The sequence below is a fragment of the Cervus canadensis genome, chromosome 1 (assembly GCF_019320065.1).
Source record: "Cervus canadensis isolate Bull #8, Minnesota chromosome 1, ASM1932006v1, whole genome shotgun sequence".
In the NCBI taxonomy this organism is placed as follows: domain Eukaryota; kingdom Metazoa; phylum Chordata; class Mammalia; order Artiodactyla; family Cervidae; genus Cervus; species Cervus canadensis.
In genome coordinates, this window is record NC_057386.1 from 51384082 (window position 1) to 51401045 (window position 16964).

The window sequence follows — 16964 nt, forward strand, 5'->3', positions numbered from 1 at the left end:
ACATTCACCCACATCCAAATATGCCTCAATGTCCTCACCTCTGTGCCTCTTCTTATGCTCTGCCCCCCAGATGGGAACACCCTTATCCTCAGTTAAAACCTTTTTTAACTCCCAAGGCACAGCACGAAAGCCAGCTCTTCAAATCTGCCTTCTCTGATGGGTCCTCCTTGAGAATTAACCATTTGCTTCCTGGGTAGCCTCAGAGTCCTCTATTTACACCTTAATTTTAGTGTCACACTCTGCCTTGTATTTTGCTAGCTGCTTCAAATCCATCTTACCCTTTGATTTGAGGGAGTGAAAAGGGGCTACATATTGTCCATCTTTGGGATCTCAGTATGGACATATGGGAAGTCAACAAAAATGGTCATGGAACTGGATTGAAATAGCCTAAGTTAGACAAAATTATGAAGGAAAGCTACTTATATTCACTTTCCTCTTTCCAATCATACCTAATGATTTGCAGGGGAGGGTCTGCACCTCTTGGGTTGTAGGGTTTAAGTTCCCTGGCTAGAGTCTTCCAGGGATCAAACCCATGCCCCAGGAATGGAAGTACAGACTCTTAACCACTGGATGACCAGGGAAATCCCCACACGTAATGATCTGGAAGGCTATATATATATATATATATATATATATATATATGATTATAAAGGAATGTATGTTCAATGTAGAAAGTTTGGAAAATCTGGGAAAATATTCATAATGCAGTAAAAGTTATCTATAAACCCTCATCCAATAATTGTTAACATGTTGTCATATAGTTAGACCTATAACTAACTAAAAAAAAAAAACAAAAACGCCTCACATTGCATATACTGTTTGTTTTTTTTTTTTGGCTGCACCACAAGGCATGTGGAACTTCCCCAACCAGGGATTGAACCTGCACCTCCTGCAGTGGAAGCATGGTGTCTTAACCACTGAACCACCACGGATTCAGAATATACTGTTTTGTAGCCTACCTTTCGCATAAAATATTTTGAATGGTTTCATAGACATGTAATATTCTTTTTTTCTCCTTTAAAAAAATTTTAATCAGAGGATAATCGCTTTACAATATTGTGTTGGTTTATGCCATACATCAACATGAAGCAGCCATAGGTATGCATATGTCCCCTCCCTCTTGAACCTCCCTCCCACCTCCCAACCCCACATCTAATAGTCTTTAAAAATCATTTTAATTGTTGCACAGAGTTCCATTTATCTATACCTAATCTCCACCCTGGGGCTTCCCTGGTGGCTGAGTGGTAAAGAACCTGCCGGCCAGTGAGTTATGACCAACCTAGACAGCATATTAAAAAGTAGAGACATTACTTTGCCAACAAAGGCCTGTCTAGTCAAGGCTATGGTTTTTCCAGTGGTCATGTATGGATGTGAGTTGGACTATGAAGAAAGCTGAGCGTTGAAAAATTGATGCTTTTGAACTGTGGTGTTGGAGAAGACTCTTGAGAGTCCCCTGGACTGCAAGGAGATCCAACCAGTCCATCCTAAAGGAGATCAGTCCTGGGTGTTCATTGGAAGGACTGATGCTGAAGCTGAAACTCCAGTACTTTGGCCACCTCATGCAAAGAGTTGACTTGTTGGAAAAGACCCTGATGCTGGGAGGGACTGGGGGCAGGAGGAGAAGGGGACAACAGAGGATGAGATGGCAGGATGGCATCACCGACTCGATGGACATGAATTTGAGTAAACTCCAGGAGTTGGTGGTGGACAGGGAGGCCTGGTGTGCTGCGATTCATGGGGTCGCAAAGAGTCTGACACAACTGAGCGACTGAACTGAACTGAACTGAATCTCCACCCCTGGGGTTTCCCTGATGGCTGAGTGGTAAAGAACCTGCCTGCCAATGCAGGACACGGGGGTTTGATCCCTGGGGCAGGAAGATCCCCTGGAGAAAGACATGGCAACCCACTCCAGTATCCTTGCCTGGAAAATCCCATGGACAGAGGAGCCTGGCGGGCTGCAGTCTATGGGGTCACAGAAGAGTTGGACATGACTGAGGGACTAAACAAGAATAATCTCCACGCCATCACCTTGTAGAGGAGAAGCTGACAGTCTCTGTATAGGAAGGCAGGGCTCCTGGGGCCTTACAAACAGTTACCAGCCAAGGGAAGACCTGGTTTTATTAAGGGCACACCAGGCAGTCTCATGACCCTTCCCAAGTCAGTCTTTTGGCAAATATTTACACACTCACGGGACCAGCCAGGCCTTGGGCTGAAAGGTGTGGGCACTGAGACAGAAGACGCGAATGACCTCCCAGGAGCTCATTCATTGAGCTCAGCCACAATACCATGCGCTCCATGGACAGGAGTCTGTGGGGGCAGCCTGTTATGCAGAGCAAGAGGGTTCAAGGGAAGTGCCAGAGGCACCTGGGGATGTGAAGGTGGTGGGTGAAGTGGTAACTCGGATGGCACAGGGTTAAAGACTCCGCCTGCAATGCAGGAGACCCAGGTTCAATCCCTGGGTCAGGAAGATCCCCTGGAGGAGGGCATGGCCACCCTCTCCAGGATTCTTGCTTGGAGAATCCCCATGGACAGAGAAGCCTGGTGGGTTACAGTCCATAGTGTCACAAAGAGTCGGACACAGCTGAAGCGACAGCACAGCACAGGAGAGTGAGGAGGAAGGAACAGGACTTGATAACCAATACATCACAGGGCAAGGGACACTGTGGACTGAGGTTTCCAGCTGTGAAGCCAGATGGAATGGGGATGGGAAGGAAATGCTCTGGGCCTCTTGCCTCCTTGCATTTGGGGTGTCCGAGGGTTCCAAAGGTGGGGAGCCTCCATAGGCAGCTGGGTGTGTGGGGCTCGAGCCCAGGAGGGTGGTTTGGCCTGGGATCCTGGGGAACATTCAGCTCACAGGCAATGGTGGGAGTGAGGGAGGTTACCCAGTGGGGTGTGAGAGGCAGGGAAGGAGTCTGAGAAAAAGCCTCCTGGAAGAGAGCCGCGAAAGGAAGCATATGTTACTAATGCCTAAGAAGCATTCTTCAAGAAGGAGCGACCATTACAGTGGTCAGTTTTATCTAATGACTATATGAATAATATATGAAAAGATTCCGTGAGCACTCGCCTAACAGCAAAAACTTCAAGCTTGCAAATGCATTTTCCCAGCTCCAAAATGCCAAGGCGACAGGGAGAGGAACTGCAGCGGGATCTCACAAGTAAGCAGAAAAGTGGCAGATGAACTGCGCCCTGGGCAAGTGTAATATAATCTGGTGGGGAGCATTTGGGAAAGGAGACAGGAGTCATGACAGAGGTGTGGGTCATTCCGTCTAGATTAAGGAATCTTTAACCTGGGGTCTAGGGAACAACTCTAGGAGTTTGAGGGGCCCCCAAAACTGAATAAACCACGGAGTGAAAGGGCCTGGGGAGAGGTGGGTGGAAGAGAGGAGGTCCTCAGAGGAGTCTGGGAACCTGGGCCCCAAGCTCAACTCGACAGGCTAGTCAAACCGGGCCTCCCCAGAAGGTGCGGTTCTGAGGTTTCTCCCTCTCCCAGGTCCCCAACCTGCTGAAGAAACACCCCCGACAAGCAAATGATGGAGACACATGGGTGTCTGGTGCACTCTGGTTTGTGGTTTTTACCTTCGGATGTCTCTGTGGCTAGCACCGATTGTCTCAGCAGGCTAGGGGACTGCAAGCCCTGGTTGCGGGGGTGGGGGGTGGTGCCGTTCTCTAAGATCTGTACCCAGACGGGCAAGTGGGTCTCTAAGGCAGGCTTGTCCAGGAGGAGGGTGCGGGTCCTTGGCAAGCTGCCCGGGGGCGGGGGGCGGGCAGAACTGGAACTGGCCCTTCATGGGTTACAGATCCCTTCCTTAGGAAGCGCCTCTTCACAGCAGGATGCTTGGCACTTTACCCGCCCTCCCCCATCCCCTAATTGGGATCTGAAACTAAAAACACGTGGAAAAAGAAAGCCAAAGCTGATTCCCTATTTATTAAAGTTCTTCCCTAGGAGATCTTTTCAAAGTTCAGACGCCCCTGAGGTGACCTGGTATGCTGGGGAGGAGGTGGGGAGATGGCAAGTGGTATCCGATGGTGTGAATGGGTAATAACTTTGATTTCTGGATCTCCTCTGATCTCCACCTTTTGTTTCCTCTCCTGAACCCTAACTCCCCGGGGGTCGCCCTCCTCTCCACTTCAGCTGTCCCAGGCTCCAGAGGCGCGGCCACACCCTCTGGGGCAGCCCTGCTTTTAGGACCCCCCCCCCCCACCCCCAGCTGAGGGCTTGGGTCTCCCGCCCCACCCTCTCTGGGGTGTGCCCTCCCGGTGCCGCTCCCAGAGCAGGGAGGCGCAAGGAGCCCCGCGCGGCCCGGGGGACCGAGGCTCCCCGATCGCGTCCTCCGGCCCTCCAGCCGGGAGTCCTCGTGGCTGCCGCGGGGGTCGGTCCCCCGGGGATCCGCCTCGTCTTTGCCCGGCCCCCACCCTCCAGCCCCCCACCTCCCCACCCCCTGCGATTGGCGTCCTTGGCGGCCCCCGACCCCGCTTCCTTCCCCTCTCTGAGGGGCCGGCCGCGGAGAGGGTCTGGGGGCCGCGGCCCGGCCGGCGCCCCGCCCGCAGGCCCGCTCCTCCCCGCGCGGCCCCACTTGTGGCCTCGCGGCGGCCGCGCAGGGACAGCTGCATTTCGCGCCGCCTGCCGCTAGGAAGCCGGCCGCGCCTCGCTTTCCCCGCCTCCCGCGCCCCGGCCGCGCCGCCGCGCCGAGCCCGCCGCCGCCGCCGCCGCGGGGCCGCGCCCCGCCCCCAGCCCCCGGCCCCTCCGGCCCCTCCGGCCCGCGGGTAGCGGACGCGCGCGGCTGCTCGGTAAGACCCCCTTCGCCCCGCCGGCGCCGCCCGGCCCGCGCGCGCCTCGGCCCCACCTTCCGGGCCCGCTCGCCGAGACGACGCCGCGAGGGTCGGGCGGGCGCGAGTTTGATTCCCGGGGCGGCCGCCGGGAGCCTGCGCCGCCCCAGCCTCGCGCGGCGGGTCTGGCTCCGCGTCCTTCCCGGGCCGCCGCCGCCGCCTCCCGGGCCGCGGGCGCGCGGGGCGCGCGGGGACCCCGGGGGCCGGGAGGGGAGCGCGCGGGGAGGCGGGTGGTCGCCGGCGGGCGGGCGGGCGGCGCGGGCAAGGCGGGCCAGGCCTCGGCGAGCCGGCGCCGCACGGAGCCCCTTCCCCAGTCGCTGCCCCTTTTGTGTGGGCGCCCCTCCCCGCTCGGCCCGGGCTGGGGGGAGCCGGCTGCTTGGCGACGGCTGGCAGGGGGCGGCGGGGCGGTGGCGGGGGGCGCCTGCCGGGGCCTGAGCGCCTTTTAGGAAAAGGGGAGGTGCGCTTCCTGCCCCCGCCGAGGTCGGCTTCGCTTTCTCTGGTCCCACCCGGTCCCCCGGGAGCTGCATCTCCCGCGGCTCGGCCAGGGAAAGTTCACCGGGCGCCGTCCCCGCCCCTCGGCCCCCGCCCCTCCGGCTCCCGGTGCCCCGGGCTCTTAGCTCTAGGGGGGTGGTGTTGGCGCTAATTTATCCTTTCCTCTCCGTTTGCGGCTTGCATTGTTCGTTTTACACCTAGCGCGGGCTTGCCCGTTTCTTTTCCCCTTGAAAGAAGTTTTCGTTCCAAGAAATTTACACTGAAAGGAAATTCCTGGAGAGGAATCTGATGTCAGCGGAGGAAGCTTTTAGATTTTCTTCCTTTCGGTGAGATTGGAGGGTGAGGGGGAACGACTGGGAATTTTTCAGTTGTCCTAGGGGTGACCTAGCAGACAGGACCACCTCCCTCCTCTCCTACCGCTCAGGCAGGAGCTTGCTGAGCACCGGGAGTAAGCCCTCCGGTTGGCTGGGCATCCTGAGCGCCCTGAGCGCTCAGGTCCAGGAGAAAGGACTCGGAGTGGTGCCTGAGCCTCTGGTTCCTTTTCCTTGCCACGCATGCTCGTCTTGCCAGCCTGGGTGGAGCTGGCCAGGTGTGCCTGAAGGAGGTGAGGGCCGCCAGGAGTTCTCAGAGAGGGAGTCCTCTCACCATGAGATTTGGCGGCAAGGAATCAAGTGTGAAATGGGGCCCTCTCTGCTGTTGGCAGATGAGGTCTTTGGGACCTCTGTTTGCATGGAGGATGGTATCGCTGGGATGGAGAGAGAAACCTGGCTCAGGGAAGCTGCAGGGTATGTGGGGGAGGGTTGGCTTTGAACTCACCCCACCCCTGCCCCAGTCCACCTTCTGCAGCTGGAAGGAGCAGGAGGCCAGGGACCAGGAGTGGGGCCTCAGGCCTGGACACATCCTTAGATAGGAGAAAGACCTTGGGCAACTAGCATGACCCAGGGATGATAGTATGGCAGGCAGCAGGGGTGGGGTGGGTGAGTTCTAGGGGGGTGACCCCTAGCCAGAGGTAGGGGTCATGGCCCCTTTGAGGATCTGGTGAAAGCTCTAACTCCCCCCTCCCTCCCTCTGACACAGGCAAGTGTTCAGGGTCACATTTTGTATGCAGGATCAGAGGATCACTGTGCCCCTTGGAACTGGGACCCCTGTTAAGATCGCCAATCTGTGGTTCAGCCTAGGTGGTTCAGAACAGTTCCCTCTTTTGTGTTGAGTCAGTGAATAGTCCCAGGGTGTGAAGAGCAGATAGATCTCTCAAGAGGGCTTTTCTCATGACCTTCCGATGCAACTTTGGGCTTGTGGCCATGGAGACCTGGAAACTCTGAACCGGATCCCAGCTCCGGACAGTGAGCCAGAGAATGGGGGCCAATGGGGTGGCCATTCTCCTGGGGCTGATTTTGTTGCCTTTGTGGTGAGAAGGCTCTGGGCACTAACTAGTCCAATGCCACAGAGCTGTTGAATTAGAGGTAAATATAGGGATTAGGAGCTTCCCTGGTGGCTCAACTGGTAAAGAATCTGCCTGCAATGCGGGAGACCTGCCTTTGATCCCTGGGTTAGGAAGATCCCCTGGAGGAGGAAATGGCAACCCACTCCAGTATTCTGGCTTGGAGAATTCCATGGACTATATCGTCCATGGGGTCGCAGAGTCGGACACGACTGGGCAATTTTCACTTTGACTTCCCTGATGGCTCAGATGGTAAGGAGTCTGCCTGCAATGCAGGAGATCTGGGTTTGATCCCTGGGGTTGGGAAGATCCCCTGGAGGAGGAAATGGCAACCCACGCCAGTACTCTTGCCTGGAGAATCGTTTGGACAGTGAAGCCTGGCAGGCTACAGTCCCTGGGGTCACAAGGAGTCAGACACGACTGGCCGACTAAGCACAGCACCAGGGGGTTAGGATGAGGGATGGTGTCACAAGAAAACAGGAGTCAGGTGCTCTTAAGAGTCCCAGCTCATTCTTGGGGCAGCGGTGTTGAGGTGGTGGAATGTGCTTCAGTGGAGAGGGTGAGTGTGAAATACGCTTCTCCTCCCCCGCCCCCCAACTTTTTGGTTGAGCCGCTCAGCATGTGGGATCCTAGTTCCCTGACCAGGGATCCACCCCATGCCCCATGGTGTCTTAACCACTGGACCTCCAGGGAAGTCCCAGGACATTTCTCCTTTTGAGGAGGTCTTTGCGCAGAGTTGTTTAAGGCTAGAATTGAGGTATTTTAGGTTCCTTGTTGTTCAGTCACCAAGTCAGGTCCAACTCTGTGACCCCATGTACAAAATGTACGCCAGGCTTCCCTGTCCTTCACTATATCCCAGAGTTTGCTCAAACTCATGCCGGGTTCCTTAGATCCTTATGGACTAAAGAAGAGGGAGCAAGCCAGAAGGAATGGCTGTCACCATCGCCAGTGTGTCCACAAGGGGACCAGACTTGCCTTTTCTTTCTTAACCAAAGCTCACTGGGCCCTGGGCTGCTGCCCAAGTGTTGGTGGCATCACCCTTGTTGGGGATCTGGAAGAGCCTTTAGCAGGGTCTGCCATCTGTGACTTCTCTGCTTGGTATTGAGAAGCCCTTCTCAGGTCCCAGTGGCCCCAGACAATGATAGTTCATGGAGATTTTTCTTTGACTAACAGACACAGTGTTGAGCAGATAGTAGCGCTCAGATTTGTTTCTTCCTTCAGGGTTTCCTGTCTATACTTTGCCTTGATAGATTTCCCCCGGTCCTGGCAATAAGCCGGATAGGCTGGAGTGTTTTAGAGCCTTGGGAGCAAGGTGCTATGCTTTGACTATGCAAGGTGCCCTGGAAGGAGGTGAAGTCTCTGTTCTGCTTTCAGGAAGTGAGAACCGCAAAGGACCTGGGTTGCTCTGGTCCAGCGGGCGGTCCCTAATTTGGGACTTGACAGTTGTCTTGTAGGCGGGGTGTAAGGGTCCCGAGGTGGTGACTAGAGGTGCCTGTTCCTCAGGGGCCAGGACTTGTCTGCCTTCTCCATCACGGCATCCATGGATTGGTGAGGATGCTGGTTATGTTGGCTCACTCCGTTCTCTGATGTCCTCTGCTTTCAGCCTCCCAGTAGGCCTCTCTGATGTGTCTGAACAATATAATAGATTCCGAATAATCCAGCTATCGCTCTTATCTTTAAAACAGGTCATAAATGACAAATACGGTAACAATGCCTGTCAACATAAACTCCCTTTTCATAAATTGTGAAATGCACTGAGGAATGATTGGTGGGATTAAAAGGCTCCAAATCTCTCTAACTTCCACTCCCAAAGACAATCTGGCCACTCTGTGTCCATTTCTAGCATGGCTTCATGGTTTAGCGTGTAGGATCTGAAGTTAAGTACATTTTTCCCGTTGCACTCCCAGCTCTCCATCTTACTCTATGACTTTGTAGGTGCTTCAGTTTCTCAGCTTTAGAAAAAAATGAAAGGAGATACTCTGCCAGACAAAGAGCAAGTTCTCTTTTAGAGTGGAAACTATTATTATCATTCTTCTTATTTCTGCACTTGCTAACATTCCGAGGCTTCTTATTATTAAGGAAGATCTTTGGTAAAAACTGTAGAGGCTGAGGCTGGCTTTTGGAGATGTGGGATGGAGTGGGGTGAGGTTTAAATTTTGAGCAGAGGGGAACACACGGTGGGGAGATGAGCCTGAAGCGTCAAGGATGATGACAGAGAAGTATCATTGGGGGCAGAATGACTCAGCATTCGTAGCCCTGCTGTGGAACTAACTCTCCTCCCTTTTCTTTGGAAAATTTGCCTTCTAAACTGGTGAAGGTGGGGTGGGGGGGAGGACCATAATCAGTAAAGAGGGTTGACTGGCTTTTTAGATTACTGTTAACATTGCTTCTGGAGGAAGGGGGTCTAGTGGGGGGTGGGTAGGCTCGATGACAGTCAAGAGTAGAAGCAGGTCGGGATTTCTATGAAGCCATAGGCTTGGGACATAATAATTCCAGCTTCACTGAACACTCACTGTGGGTCAGACCCTTTTCCAAGTGCTTCTCATGCAACATTTAATCCTCACAAGATCCTGTGAAAGGTTAAATCTGTATTTCAGTAAAGAAATGGAGACATAAGGAGGTTAAATACCATGTCCAAGATTGCATGGTTGGAGAGTGGCAGAGCCAGGATTTGAACCTAAGAGGCTTGGTTACAGAGCTTACATCTTTAGAGAAAGTCTGAGAGAGACACCTACTGAGCTGAGGGCTGAGAGGTGGGGATGGTGGGGTGGTGGGATTGGAGGGGTGACGTGCTCCGAGTGAAGGGCTGACGGTGCAACATTCAAGCATCGCTGGGATGTGCTGAGGGTTCAGCCTAGCACCGGCTACTGAGAACCACTGGCTGAGTGCCAGACACCCTCCTGGAACCGGAGCCCGAATACAAAGTTCACTGAGACATGCCCCTGCCTGAGAGATGCCTATAGTCTAGCTGGGAGAACAAATATGTCAGCCTAGAACTTCAGTTGCCATGGCGAACGCTGCACTGAAGTGAGTGCTGAAGAGGCAGATGCTTTGGCAGCCAGAGGAGGAACTGGGCAGGGAGGGCTTCCTGCGGGAGGGGGCACTTGAGCTGAGTGAGGGTTAAAGGGGCTGCTGCCCCTAGCCTTTTGATCTGGCCAGGGTATATATCGCTCTCCCATTCTGTGAACTCCTCAGTAGAATCGAATTTTCTGGATCCTGCAGCACCCTTGCTTTAGTTGGCTCCCTTGGTACCTTTGTGGTTTTTAATAGTCACCTCCTCTATTGCCTGAGCGAACATGCTGAAGAAAAAATAAAAATCTTGTCAGCGCTATTGCTCAGAACACAGTGATTCACTCTTGTCTCTCCATACTTAGAAGCAGGACCAGCGGCGAATGAATGTAAACTGCAGAGGAAGGACTTAAGTAAGATCTGAGGACAGCACTCCAGATAGGATATGAGGACAAGTGACTCACAGGAGCGGAGGGGAATGGCCATCCCCGAAGGTCTTTAGAAATGGGAGCAAGTTCCATTTGTCTTTGTGGTTTAAGAGGTTTCATCTGGAGACAGGAAGATGAAGTAGAGGCCCCTCGAGATCTGTGTCAGCTCAGCAAAGGGAGGGGAAAACGAGCTGGAATTTTTGAGCTAGAATGTTGCTCAGATCTGGCCTAACCCCTCATTTTCCTGTTAAAGTGACTGAAGAATGTCTGTCTCCTTAAGTGGGTCATTCATTCATTAATGAGCCAAGACACAAACCACATCTGCCCACAGCTGGGTGCTGCCCTGTGTTGATCCCTGTCGGGGGGGGGGGTGTGCACTCTGGGGGCACCCCACAGCCCTGCCGGATGGAGTCCATGCCTTGTGAAGAGGGCTGCAGGAAACCCGCAAGTAGTTGACTGTCTGGCTGTTGGCACTAGAGAAAAGCTTCAGCTCCTACTCAAAAAATGTTCTGAAAATGGCCCAGTGGGAGCTAGTGGTCATCTTATTCACTTCAGTATTCTTGCCTGGAGAATCCCATGGATAGAGGAGCCTGGTGGGCTGCAGACTATGGATTCGCACAGAGTCAGACACGACTGAGTGACTGTCACTCTAACTATTCACCCTCCTGGCCCAGCACCTAGAAGAGACCTGGGCATACCTATAGGGCCTTCAGTAAACTTCGTTGAATGAAGAGTAAACAGCAGACAATCCAAAAGTTATTCCTCTTTTACCAAACACTTGTTGGCCAGTGCATTTACCTTTTCAGTTCTGTTTTGCTTAAGCCAGCAACTGAATCATTACACGATGTCCCCAGCAACAGAGAGAGGCGCCCAAAAGTGTGCTGGGGGCAAGCGTGACAAACAAAACAGTTTGGGATTTTTCTCAATGTGCATAATTCTTTTGAAAGGGCGGACATTATGTTCATTGATGTTGACTTGCCTTTTTTGTGTGTTGTAGTTTGTTGTTGTTCCCAGGCTGAAAGTAAAGGCTGCATATTTCAAATTTAGGAAAAGCATGTGGTCTAGTTCTCTAAGCTGCATTCAGCAAGATGGCTACAGAGATCGCCAAAGGAACAAGGCTTGCTCTCAGAAGAGAATCTGATTGAGGAGGAGCCAAACAGGAGCCAGTGCTGGGCAATGAGTTTAGAATACTGAGTGGTGAAGTTTACTTCATGGGGTGAATTTCAATGGACTTGTGCAAATTAAAGAAAAGCAGCAGAAGAAAACACTATGGCGGGTCTCTTGCTTCTTCTTATCTGTTCATTAAGGAAGCATTGAGTTCTAGGAGGCACCTGCCCAGCTCTTTATTTTCCCGCAACCAGCGCGCTAAATCTGGAGCTCTGATGAGGAGAAGATCCTCTGCGGTCATGTAGGGTGATCAGGCTTAGGAAATGATTTCACTTTGTTCAGGTCTGAGATTAGTTTCGGTTTCAGGCTGTACCAGGAGCTGAGAGAGAGAGCGTGAGCTAGAGCCAGCGAGAGGAGGAGGAGGCTGCTGGGAGAGCCTCACCATTGGCTGTCCCGAGTGGCAAGGTGGGCGGGCAGGGAACTCCTGCGCAGAGCAGGGAGCGGAGGAAGATGAATCAGAGATACAGTCAGGGGAGGCAGCCATTGAGCATCTCTGTGTCTATGGACTGGGCAGCAGCCTAGGACGGTATCAGCAGGTGTGTGTAGGGCAAAACCCCGCAGTTACAGGACTTCTGAGCCAGGGCTGCGAGGTCGTAGGGAAGCTGTAAAACACAGATTACCAGGATGAAGTGGGTTTTGCATGAGCAGGTGCCAAGCTAGGAGGAAAGCCAGGAGTCAGGATGCCACAACCCCCGCCACCCCCCACCCACCACATCTTATACCGTATCCTTACAACTTGCGTCCTCTTGCATTTGAGTTTCCTTTAAAAAAAAAAAAAAGACAAATGAAGGTTTGAGAGTATGATAGTTGAGAAACTTGCAGGACTTTTGCGAATTGTTCGCGATCCTCTAAGATTCTGTCTTTCACAGCATGTCGTTTCTCCTTTGAGACGGTATTGCGGCCAGGTCTGGCGGCTTTCACAGGGCCATCATTATCTTCAGAAAATCAGGCTTCCCTCCGCTTGACTGGCTTCTGGGTGGGCAGACACAGATGTTTTCATTCTCACTCCGAAGCAGTGTATACAGCCCATTGCATTTTATTTCCCTCCAAGTTCATTACAATTCCATCTTATTATCTAAAAAGAGAGAAGCATTGAATTTTACAAGGCCAGGAAGGAAGGATTTTGAAGATCATCCAGACTGCTCCTAGAGGAATTTGTAGTCCTGGGTCATTAACCACCTTAAAAAAGAACTATAGTATGTGGTTAAAAACTCTTGAGTCAGACTGCCTGTGTTTGAATCCACCTTTGCTAGTTGCTGCTCTGTTCTTGGGGCAAGTTAACTCAATCTCTCTGAGTCTTAGTTTCCTGAACCATATGATGGGAGTAATAATACCCCCTAATTGTTGCTAGTGAGGATCAAATACTCATTAAGCCTTAGCACAGTGCTTGGCAAATCGTAAGTTCTCAATAAATGTTAGCTACTGCTAACATTTGTTATTATCCTCATTTCATGAAATCATATCATCATCAGTGGCTGGTTGGTTAGAGCCCGGGCTACAGTGCTAAACTCTTTACAATACTAGTTTTCTCCAGCATGGCCATACAATGATTTCATCACAGTCTTGAAACACACAAACAGCATTAGTGAAAGTACTTGTGTAGAAATCTAATGCACAAACATTCATAAAAGAGCTGGAAGAAATGGGCTCAATCCATGTGTTAGATATATTAGACTGTGGGCATGAGGGCATGTGTTTACCAAATAATCTGTGTCCATAAACACCCTTTATAGTGTTTAGAGGTTTCCTAAATGCCAGAATGGTTACCTCTGCTGGAAAGGTCAGGGTGGGTTCTTCGATGTTTTTGTTGAACTCTCCTCAAATTGGAAACATCCATTTCAATGAGTTGTGATGGCAAGCAGGCTTCTGGGTGTAATGGAAATATTTCTGTAGCCTGGCTGCTGTTTATCAAGGGTGAAGACAGTGCGTGTTTTTAAAAACTATGGGCTTGGCAGAAGTCCACATGTCTTAGGCCAGGCCAGCACAATGCCTTCCCAAATGATTTGCACTGACCTTTTTTTTGCAAATTGTTGACAGCCTGGGAGCCTCCCAAGGGAGCCTGAAATATTGTTGAGGAGGGTGTCATCCTTGGCCTTGAGGGGTCTTTTGACACTTTTGATGGGGTGGTATAAGGCCGCTTTGGTATATTTTATTGGAATATGAAAACAAATGGAAATTAATTTTGTTTGGCAAATCCTGCAACATTCCCTTGAGATATTGCCACTCTCTGGGGCTTACAGAATTGAAATCTGTTTTTGATGCTGATCCATGGGACTTCTCAAATTTCCATGCCTGAGGGAGAGAGCCTTGTTAGAGCGTGAAGTCTATGAGTGTCATTCAGGGTCCAAGATGAGAAATCCAGTCTGAGCTCTGCTGTGTATGGACTGTCATTCTGAGCAGATCACTTAATTTCTTAGTTTGTACTTTTCTTCAGTTTAATCTGTTATTGTACTCACAACAACAAGTGGCTTTTGAACACATCTGTTAACTAGAGCTGGTAATAATAGTACCTGTTGCACTAGATTGCACTGGATGGGGCTTCCCAGGTGGCACTAGTGGTAAAGAACCTGCTTGCCAATGACAGGAGACATAAGAGACACAGGTTCGATCCCTGGGTTGGGAAGATCCCCTGGAGAAGGGCATGGCAACCCACACCAGTATTCTTGCCTGGCGAATCCCCAAGGACAGAGGGGCCTGGTGGGCTACAGTCCATAGGGTCGCATAGAGTTGGAATGACTAAAGCAACTGAGCATGCATGCATGCATTGCATTAGTTGGCTGTGATGGTCTAACAATAATTACATTTTGGTTACCTACTTATAGCATGCCAGTCACCTCTCTGTACATTTTAAGAGGATACATTTATTTACTCAGCCCGCTATGTGTATAGTAGTATTTACCACTTTCCAGATGAGGGGCTGGAGACTCAGAGGGCCAAGTCAACATGCCCAAGGGCACACAGTCAGGAAACTGAGGAACTGGGATCTCAACCCTGAAAGCCAGGCTGCTGACTCTGTAGACAGTGTTTCTAAAATGACTTTGTTGTCGTGTAGTACTTCTTACTCTTCCACTGTTCCTCTTGTTATTTGACGAGCCGAGGGAGGGATAAGCTGAGCCTGGAGGTAGATTAAGTGTACAGATCACAGTGTTGGAAAGAATGAGGAGACAGAGCATATGAGAGCTTTTTTTGGAGTTATAGGGAAACAGCTGTTTCTAAGTTTGGGACAGAGCCGGAGAGCGCCGGCAGAGATAGAGAAGGACATTTCTCAGTGGCTTTTTGCTCTCTGCCGTGAAGGGCTGTGCTGTGGATTTAAGGGCCATGTGTGTCTTTGCTCTCCTATCACATTTTATTTGGAAGCCTGTCTCTCCCTTCCAGCCCTCAGCTGTGACAGCTTCAGAAACTTAGAAAACTGCTGTGGATACAGATAGCAAACTCTTTGAGTCATGAAAGGCAAGGTGAAGGATGGACTTGTTAGTGGAAATTCTTCTTTGTTATTGTATTTCTGTGAAACGTCTATGGGGGTGACCCATGGAGTGGCTTGTGCTCAAAGGAGAGAGAATTGAGAGCTTGGGTGACTTTCTTCTCATGAGTTTTCTTAATAAGAATCATCCTATTAGCTTTCATCTTGGAAAAGAGAGAGGGTGCGAGTGAGTGCGATGTTACCTGACGGAAACCAGAGGCCTTCTGTGTGGGTCTCCCAGGGCAGAGCTGGGCCGACACAAGGGTCTTGGTGGCTCGAGCCAAGGGTGGGGGCCCCCAGGGGCTTTGGGAAGGGCTGCCGGCTTTGTGCCACTGCCACCTCCAGCCCTCTCCAGCCCTGAGAGGCTCTGGGGAAGGACTAGGCCTTAAGAGAGAAGTGGACTGGGGGCTGGGTGTGCGTCAGTTTTCAGTGGGGCTTCCCAGGTGGCTTAGTAATAAAGAATCCACCTGCCAATGCGGGAGACTTGGTTTCGATCCCTGGGTCAGGAAAATCCCCGGAGGAGGAAACGGCAACCCACGCCAATATTTTTGCCTGGAGAATTCCCGTGGACAGAGGAGCCTGGCGGGCTACAGTCCATGGGGTTGCAAAGAGTCAGTGACTGAGTGTACACTCACGCATTTTTAAATGGCAAACCACTGGTGAAATTCATACATAGCAGTGATAATTTTGAGGATGTTAATGTAAAAATTCATCCCATACAACTGGACAATGCAAACGTAAGTTTAGATCTGTAGGGATATGAATGGCTACTCCGACTCCACCTGATGAAGGGGGTGGGGCGGGGCCCTCCCCGTGTTAGTACCTGGTTCCCTGGTACATTTTGGGGGACCTCTTGTTTTCTTCTAGAACTAAGAAAGGAACCTTCCAGGTCCTGGAGTCACCCTGTTTGTCTCTGAGTTTGTGAAGGAGCTGGGGGGCACAGCCTTCTCAGACCTCCTCTCCGTGACCTTTCTGTGGACTCTCCTTTGGATTGTGAGCTGAGTCTGGGGTCCCCAGAGGAAGGCGAAGTCCCCTTGGGAGGGAGGGATTGCTGGAAGACTCCCTCAGACCAGCCACCCAGTTTAGGGATGATCCGTGACAGGGTGGTTGTGTTTTCAGACTTCCTTTGACCTCATGGCACACTTTACCCAGAGTGGTTGTGTTTCTCCACAAGACCTCACTGCCCCGGTTTTGCCTCATTTTCCTTCCTGCCCCAGCCATCAGCAGAAGATACTTTAAAAAAAAAAGAAAAGAAAACAGGTATTTGGCTGTGTTGGGTCCTAGCTGTGGCTTGCAGGATCTTTTCTTGCAGTGCACTGACTCTCTAGTTATGGGGCATGGCCTTAGTTCCTCCAAGACATGTGGAATCTTCTTGGACCAGGGATCCAACCCACGTCCCCTGCATTGCAAGGCAGAAGTCCCAGTACCTACTGTTCTTACACTGCTCCCATGTGTAAGAGGATTTACTCATGTCAAGCAATTCACTTCAGTTATTTAATTTAGTCCTGTAGCAAACCTATACGCCAGGGGTTATTGTCTTTTTAGATGGGGGAACTGAAGCTGAGGGCTAACTAACCTGTCCAAGTAATAGCCACTTACTGTGTGGGATGTGTTTTTTTGTTTGTTTTACAGTTTATTATAAAAATTTTCAAATATACCCAAACTTAGAGAAGCTAGTACAATACATTCCCATGGACCCATCACCAAACTTCTTCACTCCTTGTGGAGAAGCCCCTGCTGCAGTGCTTCTGGGGTCGCAGCATACAGCAGATACCTTTGTGTGAATTAGAAGAAAGGACTCTTTCTCTAGGGTTCACAACGTAGTAAGCCAAGCACAGGCTGGATCCAGCCCCATCTGCCCCTACGGGTGGCCCCTCTGTGTAGTGAACAGCCCACAAAACTGTATGTGATGGCTCTCTCTGCCTCACTGCTCTTCTCATCTAGCTTTTGACACAAAGAGTCAGAGTCATTTCTCTGGTTGGCCCTCAATTACAAGGGACGGGGGGAAGAAAGCTCAGGTGTTGGGGACTTCTGGGGCTAGAATAAATTACGCAGGGGGGTAATTCCAGAGGAGATATTCCGGCTGCAGAGGAGGGTGAGGGCAAATGAGCTGTGTCTTTTATTGCTCCTGTTTTTCTAC

At 51.3% G+C, this 16964-nt stretch overlaps 1 protein-coding gene across 2 annotated transcripts in view; it reads left to right on the top strand.

Annotated features, from left to right (window-relative positions):
- Positions 1 to 4646: 4646 nt before the first annotated feature.
- The window catches only part of CUEDC1 (CUE domain containing 1), an 83661-nt gene continuing 71343 nt past the window's right edge, over positions 4647 to 16964 (top strand). The window contains exon 1 of one of the 2 annotated variants that reach the window (XM_043483304.1): positions 4647 to 4788. The gene's annotated coding sequence lies outside the window, so the exon portion shown is untranslated. Of the gene's footprint in view, positions 4789 to 5476; positions 5646 to 16964 lie in introns of those variants that run through there. The other variant, XM_043483313.1, reaches the window with a different exon arrangement.